Here is a 15,127-nt window from a genome sequence, read left to right as displayed (position 1 = left end):
GGTGGCTCAAGCCTGTAATCCCAGCACTTTGGGAGGCCGAGACGGGCGGATCACGAGGTCAGGAGATCGAGACCATCCTGGCTAATACGGTGAAACCCTGTCTCTACTTAAAAATACAAAAAACTAGCCGGGCGACGAGGCGGGCGCCTGTAGTCCCAGCTACTCGGGAGGCTGAGGCAGGAGAATGGCGTAAACCCGGGAGGCGGAGCTTGCAGTGAGCTGAGATCCGGCCACTGCACTCCAGCCTGGGTGGCAGAGCAAGACTCCGTCTCAAAAAAAAAAAAAAAAAAAAGAAAGAGGGAAACCAAAAATCACTCCACGGCCTTTGGCGTGAGAAACTTGGAGGGTGGAGTGTCCATTAGCTGGGTTGGGGAAGGCCTGCAGATGGAGGAGGTGTGAGGTGAAGTCAGAGGCACTTAGGCCTCCAGGTAAAGATAAGTGGTATGAGGAGCCTGGAGTTTGAGAGATTTGGGTTGGAGATAGAGATGTGGGGGCTGTTGCTAGAAGGAATTTCTGCTTCAGGTGGAAAATCCAGCCAGATGACACCTGAAGAAGTCCCTTCCATCTGTAAAGATTCTAGGATTGTATTGACTAGGAAAGCAGAGAGCAGTTCTTTCCAAAGCTTGTCTGATATGATTATGTGAGGAGGTGGGCAGTGCGGCCATGAGGAGGCATGTTTTGCCTGGTGGGGACTGGCTTTCTCCACCCAATAAAGTCTTTTTTTTTTTTTTTTTTTTTTTTTTGACACAGGGTCTCACTCTGTGGCCCAGGCTGGAGTGCAGTGGTGCAATCTCAGCTCACGGCAGCCTCCACCTCCTGAGGGCAAGCGATCCTCCCACCTCAGCACACCCTGCTCCTCCAGTAGCTGGGACTACAGGTGCACACCACCATGCCCAGCTAATTTTTTTGTATTTTTAGTAGAGAGAGGGTTTTGCCATGTTGGCCAGGTTGGTCTCGAACTCCTCACCTCAAGGATCCACCTGCCTCGGCCTCCCAAAGTGCTGGGATCACAGGCTTGAGCCACTGGGCCTGGCCAAAGTCTTTCACAGATTTTTATAAGAAGGTTAGAGAAGTCGCCCTCAGACCAGGGCTCTGCCTCTGACATTGGCCCCTACAGAGGGGTTGTGAGTCGCTTTATACAGCAGAGGCCCCAGGCTGGGAGAAGGATTCCCACTCAATATTCTTTCTGTGTTTCAGAACTTTCTACTTCAGATCCCTGAAGGAGCCTGGAATCGGAGCGCAGCCCAGTGAGGGCACGGCAATCTCTGCATTTTCACAAGCACGGCAAGTGACTCTGATCACACTAAAGTTCCAGAATTTACTCAAGGTGAGGGCCTGAACCTACCTTAACCTGGAATAGTTTTACTCTGCCAGGCATGCAGCTTCCCTCTGGGATGAAATCTTTGCCTCTTTCTCATTCTGCCTCTTTTTGACTCTGAAATCCTCTCCTCACCATCTCTTTGCAAAGGAATTCCCCATCCTTTTCAGTTGTCTTTTCCTTTCTCTCTCCAGCCTCCAACCCCCTCCCTGAGCTAATCCCACCGTCTCAGTTTCACCCTTTCCCCTCTCTAGGGGCCGTTGGGTCAAGCTGGGGGATGAGTCATCCTAGGTGGGGGAGGGGATTTCAGGTCCATAAATGGGCAAAAACTCAGAGTTCAGGTTTCTGTGTCTAGGAAAAGGCCAGTCTGTCCCCTCTATCTCTCCACCCCCAAAGGAATTCCCCAGGGAAGAAGAGGAAAGAGTCTGGGGCTGGCTTTGACCGGATGGAATCCTAGAAATAGCAGAGCTTTTTAAGAGATAGGTTTCAGTGTGACTCAGCTTCCCTGATAAACAGACACTGCCGGCCCGGATTTTCCCAGCCCAAGAGGCCAAAACCCCCACTTCCCAGTGGAAGTGTTCAGCTCTGCCTTTGGAGTTCTGGGCCCAGCCAGCACCACTGCCTCCATCCTCCTCACCATTCTCTTTCCGTGATCAGAATTCGAGCTCCGAGCTGCATTAACCTGAGCTCTGGCCTGTGAGGGCACCCAGCTCTTGCAGCAGAATTCACCACATGTCCCTCCTGGAAGCTAGGGTCAAGGTGCAATGACCCTTCAAAGTTCTTCCAGCTAGATTCCGAATCACCTCTTTATGACCCCTGGCAGCAATCACCCATCACCTTTGTTGTGTCCATCCGGAGGGTCTTTGGTAAGTGACAACTTCATACTCACAGCAGGCTAGCTACTGGCAGGGATGCCTCCTCTGGTAAGGGACCCCTGGCTTGCCCTGTCTCCCAGTCCAATGTGCAGTCCTCTGTGAATCCAAGAGTCATTGGTGAGGCTGAGTGGGGCCTGGGGAGAGCCTGGCCTGTCAACAGGGCCTCACATGGTGGCCAGGCTCACCTGAAGACCTGTTTGCCATTCAGAGCCTCGCTTTGCTGCTCAGAAACCTTGCTTATCAATAGGCTAGGAGGCTCAGGAGCAGACTCACTGAGCTCTAGGAGAGGAATGGATTCAGCCAACATGCCAATTCATTCATTTCTAATGAATAACAAAACCCGTGTCAAACCAACCAGATACTTGGGTTTGCTGATGAGCACATTCACTGCCTGTGGCAATTTCACCCAAGGGTATTCTGAAGTTCAGTGGGAGGTTTCCTTGAAGAGCATGGAAGCTGGGCTAGGAGAGCTGGTTGAATTGGTCTTCATGGTGGTGCCAACCTCTTTGTCAAGATACATCTGGTAACCCTGTTCAGGACACCCCACCCCAGCGCAGCTCTTGGGAGTGCCTCCCCACACACGCACACATTGGACATCCCAAAGACAGCCTTGCTGGGCTAGCACATTCTTCCCACAGAGTGCGTTGCAATGACTTAGAGAGTCACTTTCACAGTCAGCTCACACCCATCACATTACTGCAAGGATTGAATGAGACAACACATGAACATGCTTTGTAAGCAATACATCACCGGAGAAAACCTAAGGAGTGAGAACAGGTACTCAATAAATGTTTAATAAAGGGCCTCCACCCGCTTTCCTGGCCCCAGCCCCTTATGAAGGGGAATCTGATAGTTAAATCAAGTGAAAACCCATTCCCTAATAAACACACCAACATTTATTAAGACCTTACTATTGTTCTAGGTGCCACGTAAAATACAGAACAAAAGCAATTGAGGCACGTCCCCTCCTTCAAGGAATTTACATATAATAAACTTGGGGCCATAAACTAACAGCTACAGGATGGTCATTAACAGCACAGAGGTGGCAGGCTGGTGGCTCAGGCCTGTAATCCTAGCACTTTGGGAGGCTGAGGCGGGTGGATCACCTGAGGTCGAGAGTTCAAGACCAGCCTGACCAACATGGAGAAACCCCATCTCTACTAAAAATACAAAATTAGCCGGGCACATGCCTGTAATCCCGGCTACTCGGGAGGCTGAGGCAGGAGAATCGCTTGAACCCGGGAGGCGGAGGTTGTGGTGAGCAGAGATTGTGCCATTGCACACACCAGCCTGGCCAACAAGAGCAAAAACTCCGTCTCAAAAAAAAAAAAAACAAAACAGCACAGAGGTGAGTGTGCTAAGGGTGTGTGTAGTAAGATGCCCCAGTTCCATTGGAACTGGTTGTCATGGGACTGCTTGTGTTGACGTGGCTAGACTGAAAACGGCCAGTTTTCAGTCCCCACTCTTGCATCACTGGATTGGTCAGTCAAGGAATAAGCCCCCCAGCTGTGGGGCTCTGCATGCCTGGGCCCAGGGGCAGAGTTACTGGAGCGGAGATTTGAGAGCCCAAGTCGTTCCTCATAAGCAATGTTAGCCTTGCTGTCCCAGCCCTTGCTGCAGATGCCCACGAGGGTCGGAATGGGCAGACAGGCTGGGCGTAGTGGTTCACATCTGTAATCCCAGCACTTAGGGAGCCAGAGGCGGAAGGATAGCTTGAGCCCAGGAATTCAAAACCTGCCTGGTCAATATCGCAAGACCCCATTCTCCACAAAAAGGGGGGAAAAAAAAAGAACAGGCAGACAGATGCCAGGTAGGGGTGACGGGTGGAGTTGGTCAACTCCCTCCCTCACCAATCATGGTTGGGGGTGGGGTGAGCAGCACACAGCTGGCTCCTTGACCCTGGCCTCCCACCAGGCTCACCCATTCTGTCTCTCTGCCTAGCAGGGTTGACTTTCTTTAGATGCCTCTTAAAGGCTCCGGGAACACAGAACTGCAGTTCTCTCTTTCACAGCTAAGTGAGCTTGGTCCACCTCACAACTGAGTCCCATACCCAGGCCTTTTGGGAGAGTCTATCTGGATCCACGTTTCCCCACATCTGCACCACTCATCTCAGAAAAAAGAACCAGCTTGGAATTGCATTAAATTATGTGCATGGTGTCACACCATCCCCATCCCAAATTAACTTGCAGGGCAAAGGAGTAGATACCAATCACCACTGAAGTCTCTAGCATTGTGCTAGAGCACTGGTTCTCCAAGTGTGGTCCAGGAACCCCTGGGGGCTCCCCAAATCTTTTCAGAAGGTACACACAGTCAGAAGTGGGGTCTGTTGTTGTTGGTGGTGGTGGTGGTGTTTTGAGGCAGGGTCTCCCTCTGTCACCCAGGCTGGAGAGCCGCAGTGTGATCGTGGCTCACTGCAGCCATGATCAAGCAATTCTCTTGCCTCAGCCTCCCAAGAAGCTGGGATTAGAGGCATCTGCCACCACACCCAGCTAATTTTTGTATGTTTAGTAGAGACGGGGGTTTCTCCATGTTGGTCATGCTGGTCTTGAACTCCCGACCTCAGGTGATCCCCTGTCTCGGCCTCCCAAAGTGCTAGGATTACATGTGTGAGCCACCGTGCCTGGCCTTAATTACTACTTTTAAAATGTCTGTTTTCATTTCTAATATAGTACCTATCAGTAGCTATCATTCATCCACATAAACAAAAGTTCTTTGGGTGTCCTCAATAATTTCTAAGAGTGTAAAGAGATCCTGAGATCAAAATGGTTGAGAACTGCTGCTTTCGTGCAAAGGAATACAAGGTTGGGTGGGGCGACTCAACGCCTGTAATCCCAGGACTTTGGGAGGCTGAGGTGAGTGGATCACTTGAGGCCAGGGGTTCAAGACCACCCTGGGCTACATGGCAAAACTCCATCTCTACTAAGAATGAAAAAATTAGCTGGGCACAGTGGTATGTGCCTATAATTCCAGCTATCTGGGAGGCTGAGGTGGAAGGATCCCTTGAAACTAGGAGATTGAGGCTGTAGTGAGTTGAGATCGCACCACTGCGCTCTAGCCTGGGTGACAGAGTAAGATTGTCTCCAAACAAAAAGAGAAGGAATACAGCAGGTAGGGAGTTGCCAGATAAAATAAAGGATGTCCAGTTACATTTGAATTTCTGATAAACAATGAGTAATTTTTTTAGTATAATATTACATAGGACATGCTTAACTAAAAAGTTATTCATTGTATGTCTGAAATTCAAATTTAAATGGGTTTTCTGTGTTCTGTATTTTTACTTGCAAAATATGGCAACCCTAACAGCAGGAGAGATTTGGGTTAGACAACAGGATGAACTTGAATCAGATATTGGGATTCTGACCCAGGGAAGGATGGAGAATCCCCTATTCTGGACAGCTTTAAGAAAGGAGAATGTGGGCCAGGTACGGTGGCTCACGCCTGTAATCCCAGCACTTTGGGAGGCCAAGGCAGGAGGATCACCTGAGGTCAGCAGTTCAAGACCAGCCTGACCAACATGGAGAAACCCCGTCTCTACTAAAAATACAAAATTAGGCAGTCGTGGTGGCGCGTGCCTGTAATCCCAGTTACTTGGGAGGCTGAGGCAGGAGAATCGCTTGAACCCAGGGGGTAGAGGTTGCGGTGAACCGAGATCGCACCATTATACTCCAGCCTGGGCAACAAGAGCAAAACTCCGTCAAAAAAAAAAAAAAGAGGAGAATGTGGTCAGGTGTGGTGGCTCATGCCTGTAATCCCAGCACTTTGGGAGGCCGAGGCAGGCAGGTCACCTGAGGTCAGGAGTTCAAGACCAGCCTGGCCAACATGAAGAAACCCCGCCTCTATTAAAAATACAAAAATTAGCCAGGTATGGTGGCACACACCTGTAATCCCAGCTACTCAGGAGGCTGAGACAGGAGAATCGCTTGAACCTGGGAGGTGGAGGTTGCAGTGAGCCGATTGTGCCACTGCACTCCAGCCTGGGTGACAGAGTGAGACTCCATCTCAAAAACAAACAAACAAAAAAGAAAGGTGAGTGTGTCCGAGGACCTAAAGGGCAAGCCTCTAAATGCTTAGGGGTAGAGTTTATAGTCAGAGGGACCTTCCCGCAGCTGCGCCAGAGACTCCCCCACCCTCAAGAAACCTCAGCAGCTGAGGATGAACAAAACCCACAGGAAGTGGTGGAAGTGAAACTTGGTGTCAGTGTTGTTGTTATTAAAAGGGGGAAGTGCCCCTGCGTGAGTGAAGGGTGGGTGGAGGCAGGAGATCGAATTTTCTAGAGGTAATGAGGTCATTCAGCAGCCCCTCCCTCCTGCTCTGCTAAAAATAGTTATGGTTGTGATGGGGTGCGGGTTGTCTGAGGCTAGGGGAATGACTCTTGCTTGAGGTCTAGATGGGGCAGAGCAGAGGTAGTGCTGGGGTGGTCGGAGCTTCAAACCAGGTAGCAGGAAAACCTAAGAAGCATTTTTGGGTTTGGAAATAAACAAATAAGTAACCTCAGAAGCAGCTCAGAGGAGAAGGGCCCTGCCCTCCAGCTAAGAGAACTAACTGTAAGAGGGAAGAGGGGCCCGTGACCATGGCAGTCCCTCCTTTGGTCAGCATGGGAAGCTCTAAGAAGCTCTTTCCATTAAGAGAGACAGGGGTGCTCCAGAAATCAGGATGGCAGGGAGGTTGCAGTGTGTTTTTGTCTTTAGCATTTATTGAGCACTTACTGTGTGCTTGGCATTGTGCCAGGCCCTGAGGCTCCTGAATTAAATACAATGTGGTTCCTGTGCTCCAGAGCTTGGAAGTCCAGTGGAAGAGATACGCATAAAACTAATATAAATTCATGAACTCATTGTGATCAGAGGTAATAGTTGAAAGCCCAAGCAGCAGCCGACCTACTGTGAGCCTAAGTCCGCCCCTCAGCAACTCTCCCCAGCCCTGGCCCAGGCTACAGACCAACAGAGGCCGGAGTCACCCAGCTGCCTGCAGAGCAGTGCATCAAGTCAGGACCCTTTCTCTGCCCAGACGTCTTTGCCAACTGTTTGGAGCAAAGGGAAATAATCTGGTTTGGGGAAAGACATAAGAATGACAGTTTTCTTTCCTAAACCTTCACCCTCTCCCATTTCAGCCTGAGAAAAGCTGTTAGATGCTTCTTCAGAGGGTTTCTAAGGGCCACAATTGCCTTCCACCTAAGAGGGAACAGGGTGGGGAGGGGTGGCAAGGGCCTTCTTTGACCACAGAGGTTTTGGATTTAGCCTGAAGACACAGAACAAGTGAAGCTGAAAGACAGTTCACCCTTTCTGGTATCTAGAGCTTATTGAACAAATGTCCATTGACCCCCTATTGCCAGGGGCAGGAGTGAAATATTGAGTTGAGTCCAGGGCTCCAGCCTACTAAAGGCACAGTCTTTAGAGGAGTCAGATAATGACCAGGCAGTGCCTAAGCAGGATCTGAATCCAGGGCCGTGAGGAGGGAGCAGGCCCCTTAGTCATCAGATGCTTCATGGAGGGAGCTGGGTCTTGCAGGCTGAATAATTTTCTGGGTCAAGTATGTGTTTAGGGAGTAAGAATTCCTTGGAAACTTAAAAACTGGTCTCCCATGGACAAGTCTGGTGCCTGTATGTGAACATTATACACATGGAACATGGCTCTGTGTCCTGACTCCTATGCCCCGCTGCCACATTTTATGCTCCTGGGTGTGTGCTCCTGGCCAGTGAGGTGTCTGCACTCTTGGGACAAGTGGTGGTCAGGGAGTCTTTGTCCCCTGGGTTCCTGGAGTTCAGGCTACAGGTCTGGTTTCTGCCGTTGCCCCTCCTCTGTTTCCCTCCTTCTCACAAGCCACAGCCTGGCAACCTGGCCCTCTCTCTGCCTTTATGAGGTGGGAGACTGTTCAAACCACAGCTCACCACAGAGGCCAAGCTGGGTGTGCCTCTGTGGAGCAGCGGCAGGAGCCGGCTGAACACAGCCAGGACCAGTTTCCCCAGGGGCCAAATGCAACCTGTTCTCCACTGCATCTTCCCCACTGGTAGGCAAACTGGGTTGGGCTTCTGTGAGGCCCCATAAAGGTAAGAGAGTCTCGAGTGACTTTGCCCAGATTGACTGTGTGACCTTGAGCAAGTCACTGGACCTCTCTGGGCCTTGACCTCATTTATTCAATTATAATCCAGACCCTAGGGTCTATCCCAGCAATGCATGTGAATTGTGACACAACGTGCATTGTGAGTCGTCGAGCACAGCACTCATGTGAGAGGTTATTACTTTATTACTTTGAATTTGCCCTGAGCCCCACAGTTTGGGTAGGGAGGTTGCCTCAGAATTTATTTTTGGGTATCAGCTTCCAGATGGAGATTCCTAACCTGGGGTCTGAGGATGGTCTGCAGGAAGTCCTGGTGTCATATACAGAATTTTTGAGTAGATGCATTTTTCTTGGAAGAGGATGCAGAGTTTTCATCAGATTCTACCCTTAAGAGTCTGATGAAAACCTGGTAAGAGCCACCATCTGAGCCCTGGGGCTCCCTCCATGGGGGGCAGGCAGAGGGGCCTCAAATCCTTGGTGGCAGTATTCATGAACCAATGTGACCTGCTCAACAAGGACATGCCTATGTGGGTCTGAAAATACCAAGTGCAGGCCGGCAAGCTAACAGAGCTCATGAGAACCACAGTGCCAGAGCCTGCGAGGTGAATTTCATTACCACCCTCTGTGCTGGCCTGACCTTAGCTGGAGCATTGTGCTCTGTTCAAAACAACATGCTTTTTGCGGGTTTTTTTTTTTTTTTGGTTGGTTAGTTTCTTTCTTTCTTTTTTTTTTTTTTGAGACGGAGTCTCGCTCTGTCGCCCAGGCTGGAGTGCAGTGGCCGGATCTCAGCTCACTGCAAGCTCCGTCTCCCGGGTTTACGCCATTCTCCTGCCTCAGTCTCCCAAGTAGCTGGGACTACAGGCGCCCGCCACCTCGCCCGGCTAGTTTTTTGTATTTTTTAATAGAGACGGGGTTTCACTGTGTTAGCCAGGACGGTCTTGATCTCCTGACCTCGTGATCCACCCGTCTGGGCCTCCCAAAGTGCTGGGATTACAGGCTTGAGCCACCACGCCCGGCCTGGTTGGTTAGTTTCGTTTTTTTTTTGAGATGGGGTCTCACTCTGTCGCGTAGGCTAGAGTACGGTGGCGTGATCACAGCTCACTGCAGCCTTGATCTCCCAGGTTCAAGTGATCTTCCTACCTCAGCCTCCCAAGTAGGTGGCCCATGTCTTCATGCCTGGCTAATTTTTTTCTTCTTTTTTCTTTTTTTTTTTTTTTTAAGTAGAGATGAGGTCTTGTCTTCTTGCCCAGGCTGTTCTCAAACTCCTGGACCCAAGTGTTGCTCCTCCCTCAGCCTCCACTTTGAGATGACAGGCGTGAGCCACTGCACCTGGACAAAGATATCATGTTTTAAGAAGAACTTGGGTAAATGGAAATGTTTCCAGAGGAAAAAGGCCAAGCTGTCAAAAGGTCTTAAGCCCATGTCTTAGGAGAAATGACTGAAAGAACTAAGGGTATTTGGCTTGCAGCAAAGAATATAGGTTAGATGGTGATTGCAAGTGGGCAGTAACTTCTTGAAATGCTGCCTAGTGAATTCTACCGGGAGGCAGACAGAAACTTAGCAAAAGGAAATACTCCAGCCCAGAGCCCTGTCCCTCCTGGAGTGGAATAGGACTTCTCTCTGCCTCACATACTTGGTTTTGCAGGATGGAATACATTGCAGACACGGTCCAAGCTCTATCTAAGAAGGGAACAAATAGATGACAATGATCACTTCCCTAGGGTTTGGGAGACTGAGTGATGCCTTGTGGGTCAGGCAGGGGAGTACAGGCTGGACTTGGGCCCTTGCAGCCTCTGTCTCCGTCACAAAGGGGTCTGCTCTGTCTGCCTGGGTCTGCGGTGGTCAAACTCTTCCCTCTCCGCTTCACAACCCTCTGACGTGGTGTTGCACAAGCAGCGGGGGGAGCCAGGTTGGGTGAAGAGAGAGGAAGCTGGCGGCCCTGGGAGGCTGGCTGCAGCTCCCTTGGAGGACAAGCTAGGCTGTCGTGGGCCAGGCTGAAGGGGTGGGGAGGGGAAGATGGCTCACTGGTGAGTCACGGTGGCCATTGTCTGCTCCTGCTCCCTCTGGGGGAGGGTGACTGAAAGAGACAACCCTCTGGCCAGCTGGGCCTGTGAGGGCAGGTTTTCCACCCTTGTCCTCATAGCTCTGAAAGCAACCGGGGTTTGGCTCCCTTACCCTGATTGCCCATCATGCAACAAAGGCAGGGCTGGTGGCTGGCGTTGGATGGATGCTGAGGGGAGGGTGTCCAACCCCGCTCACACCTTGCTAAGGGGCTCAGGATGGTCAGTGGATCCTAAAAGCCCAGGCTTGGGGAGAAGCTGTCGTGCCCTGTCTGGCACGGCAGAGGAAGCAGGCAGGCGTGCCCCTCTCTAGTGATCACACTGAACCTGAGCGGCACACCCTCCCCACCGCACCCTTCCTAAGCCTCCTTCCAAACCTGCTCCCATCTAGCAGGCCTGTCCAGCACCCCACCCTCCCTCAGGGCCCCAGGGGGAGCCTGCAGAGAGCGAGGTCACTCTGGGTCAGTGCCTGGAGGCACCACCCTTGCCCCTCACCACAACCTGGTCTGGTCCGAGTGTCAGGGCCTCCATCCTGCCCCCTGTCAAACCCAAGTTTGGGTCCCTGATAACTCCTAAGGCTGACGTCACAGAAGCACAGAATGACAGACTGTCAGGGTTAATGTACGTTTGGGGAAACTGAGGTTCACAGAGGTCAGACACATGCAGCAGGGGTGCCCAGTTTGCAGTGGGCAGGTGGGGGAGGAAGACTCCCTAGTGGGGGACAGCTGTGCTTCCAGGCCCTGGCAGGCCTCCGAGCTGGGGACAGTCTGAGGTTTAGGGCCACCTTACAGTTCCCCTGCCGCTGCCTCCTTTGCTGCTTCATTCGCATTTGGGTGGAACAAAGGTGTTTCAGAGCTCAGGGGGTGAGGTGAAGTAAGGAGCTGCCTTGTGGGGGCGGCCATGTGGCTTTGGAGTCGACAGACGTAGGTTAGAGCCCGCATTCCTCAACCTTATGCCGGCGGGACCCTGAGAGGTGCCTAGATCTCATTTCCCGTCTGTGAAATGACAGTAATAAGCATCTCACAATGCAAAATGCTTTGCATATATTGTCTCTTGTATCTTTGAAGAGGAACAGAATATGCCACACCAAAATATGCCACTTCAGCATAAGGGTTACACTCATTTGAAAAATGGCTGATGCAAAAGGCACACTCTGACCTCTTCCCTTTTCTCCTTGTCCCCAGGGGAAAGAAACGTTTTTGTCACCAGAGATGAGGAGTTGAGGCTGAGGCAAATGTGCACAAAAGGATAAAATACCTCTTACCTTCCTTAGCTTCCCTAATCATCCTTTTCCACAGTCGCCACTCTTTCTTTCTTTCTTTTTTTTTTTTTGAGACAGAGTCCCGCTTTGTCGCCCAAGTTGGAGTGCAGTGGCGTGATCTCAGCTCACTGCAACTTCCACCTCCCAGGTTCAAGCGATTCTCCTGCCTCAGCCTCTTGAGTTGCTGGGATTACAGGTGCCCGCCACCACGCCTGGCTAATTTTTGTGTTTTTAGTAGAGACGGGGTTTCACTATGTTGGCCAGGATGGTGTCGATCTCCTGACCTCATGATCCACCCACCTTGGCCTCCCGAAGTGCTGGGATTACAGGCATGAGCCACTGCGCCAGGCCCACAGTTGCCACTCTTTCTGTGATCATCTTGATTTTGCAACTTCTTTAGATCCCCTTCGTGTTTGGGGGAACCTCTGTGTACAGGTGAAATAAAATCTGAATGTGTTTCTCCTGAAAATCTGTCTTATGTCAACTTAATTCTGAGGCCCCGCTGAAGACCCTTGGAGGACGGAGGTGAAGTTTTGCCTCCCCTGGAACTCTCGCAACAACACTGAGGTCAATATTATCCCCGTTCTTCAGAAGAGAAAACTGAAACTTGGAGAGGTTAAACACATGTGCTGGATCCCATGAGGAGAAAGCTGTGGAGCTGGGTTGTGACTGGGACTGTGATTTGAGGGCCTTCTCTTTTTTTTTTTTTTTTTTCGAGACAGGGTTTTTCTCTGTTGCCCGGGCTGGAGTGCAGTAGCATGATCATGGCTCACTACAGCCTTGACCTCCTGGGGCTCAAGTGATTCTCCCACCTCAGCCTCCTGAATAACTGGAACTACAGGTATGCACCATCATACCTGGCTAATTTTTACATGTTTTGTAGAGGTGGGATTTCACCATGTTGCCCAGGCTGATCTCAAACTCCTGGGCTTGAGCAATCTTCTGGCCTTGGCCTCCCAAAGTGCTGGAATTACAGGTGTGAGCCACTGCGCTCAGCCGAAGACCTACTGTTTTTTTGAAACTCAGTCTCACTCTGTCGCTCAGGCTGGAGTGCAGTGGCATGGCAACCTCTGCTTCCCAGGTTCAAGTGATTCTTTTGCCTCAGCCTCCCAAGTAGCTGGGATTACAGGTGCATGCCACCGTACCTGGCTAATTTTGTATTTTTAGTAGAGACGGGGTTGCCCAGGCTGGTCTCAAACTCCTGACCTCAGGTGATCCACCCGCCTTGACCTCCCAAACTGCTGGGATTACAGGCATGAGCCTGGCCTCTCGAGGCCCTACTCTTGACTACTGCTGGCTCAGGATGGATCTGAGACATGGAAGAGGTGAGTGAGATAAAAGGTAACAGTGCTCTTCCCAGAGCAGGGCAGTGGAGAGAGGGGCTTCTCAGGCAGAGGATGCTACTGATGTCCAAAGGAGAGGAGGCCAAGAGGGTTGCCCTGAGTCCAGGGACACAGTCCAGGGCTTTCAACTGTGCCTGGGGGAGCTTTGGGCTAGCGGTAGAGGAGGGACTGGAAGTCTTGAACAGCAGGTGGCCAAGTGTTCGTATCATGGAGGTTCTGTGGTTAAAGGGGCTCCTCAGTGCCCATGGGATGAGGGCTGAGGGCTCGGACTCAGGATGAGTACATGCCAAGCTGCTGACAGTGCTTTCCTCTGGGGAGAGGGGCTGAGGGACATTGTTACTCTCTATGCCTTCACAGTGTTTGCTTTTTTTTTTTTTTTGAGACCAGGCCTTGCTCTGTCACCCAGGCTGGAGAGCAGTGGCACGATCACGGCTCACTGCACCCTCAATCTTCTGGGAGCAAGTAATCCTCTGCCTCAGTCTCCCAAGTAGCTGGGACTGCAGCCAAGAGTCACCACCCTTGGCTAATTTTTTTTTTAACTTTTCTTTTGTAGAGACAAGGACTTGCTATGTTAGCCAGGCTGGTTTCGAACTCCTGGCCTCAAACAATCCTGCTGCTTCTGCTTCCCAAAGTGCTGAGATTATAGGCATGAGCCATGTTTGCATTTGTTTGTTGGTTTCTTTTTTGTTTTTTGCTTGTTTTTACAATGATTGTGCCATATTTGAATTTTCTTTCTTTTCTTTTCTTTTTTTTTTTTGAGACGGAGTCTCCCTCTGTCACCTGAACTGGAGTGCAATGGCATGATCTTGGCTCACTGCAACCTCTACCTCCTGGGTTCAAGCAATTCTCCTGCCTCAGCCTCCTGAGTAGCTGGGATTACAGGCATGCGCCACCACGCCTGGCTAATTTTTGTATTTTTAGGAGAGACAGGGTTTTACCATGTTGGTCAGGCTGGTCTCAAACTCCTGACCTTGTGATCTGCCCACCTCGGCCTCCCAAAGTGCTGGGATTACAGGCGTGAGCCACCGCGCCCAGCCTTTTTTTTTTTTTTTTTTTTTTTGAGACAGAGTTTTGCTTTTCTTGCCCAGGTTGGAGTATAATGGCACGATCTTGACTCGCTGCAACCTCTGCCTCCCGGATTCAAACGATTCTCCTGTCTCATCCTCCCAAGGGACTGAGATTACAGGCATGCGCCACCATGCCTGGCTAATTATGTATTTTTAGTAGAGATGGGGTTTCTCTGTGTTGGTCAGGCTGGTCTTGAACTCCTGACCTCAGGTGATCTGCCCGCCTCGGTCTCCCACAGTGTTGAGATTACAGGCGTGAGCCCTGCACCCAGTCGAATTTCTTGTAAAGGAAGAATAAAGACCAGAAGGGCCTATGTCATGCTAATAGTGGGTGGGGGGGAACAACTTGGGGTTTGAGTTTCCCAGTTGAATTTTCTTTTCTTTTTTTTTTTTTTTTGAGACGGAGTCTCACTCTGTCGCCCAGGCTGGAGTGCAGTGGCCGGTTCTCAGCTCACTGCAAGCCCCACCTCCCGGGTTTACGCCATTCTCCTGCCTCAGCCTCCCGAGTAGCTGGGACTACAGGCGCCCACCACCTCGCCTGGCTCGTTTTTTGTATTTTTTAGTAGAGACGGGGTTTCACTGTGTTAGCCAGGATGGTCTCGATCTCCTGACCTCGTGATCCGCCCGTCTCAGCCTCCCAAAGTGCTGGGATTACAGGCTTGAGCCACTGCACCCGGCCTCCCAGTTGAATTTTCTGCAACAAACATGTATCAGTGAAACTAGAAAAGTGTTTTAAAATGAGACTACATATGTAAATTGTTGAGAGTAGCAGTGCTGTTGGAACAGAACACCTGCCATACTGGGAAGTTTTCTATCTGCACTGTCCGAGACTGGAGTCACTGAAGCCACTATGGCTGTGGGCTCTTGACATATGGCTAGTGCAGCTCAGGAACTGGATTTTTAATTTATTTAATTTTGACGGTGTTAAATTTAGGCCAGGCGCCAGTGGCTCACGCATATAATCCTAGTGCTTTGGGTGGCTGAGGCAGGAGGATCACCTGAGTTCAGGAGTTCAAGACCAGCCTAGCCAACATGGTGAAACCCTGTTTCTACCAAAAAAACAAAAACAAAAATTAGCCGGGCATGGTGGTGGGCACCTGTAGTGCCAGCTATTCAGGAGGGTGAGGCACAAGAACTGCTTGAACCTGG

Source organism: Trachypithecus francoisi, unplaced genomic scaffold, assembly GCF_009764315.1.
Source record: "Trachypithecus francoisi isolate TF-2019V2 unplaced genomic scaffold, Tfra_2.0 Lachesis_group5, whole genome shotgun sequence".
Classification (NCBI taxonomy): Eukaryota; Metazoa; Chordata; class Mammalia; order Primates; family Cercopithecidae; genus Trachypithecus; species Trachypithecus francoisi.
Note: the sequence above shows the minus strand (reverse complement) of the source record.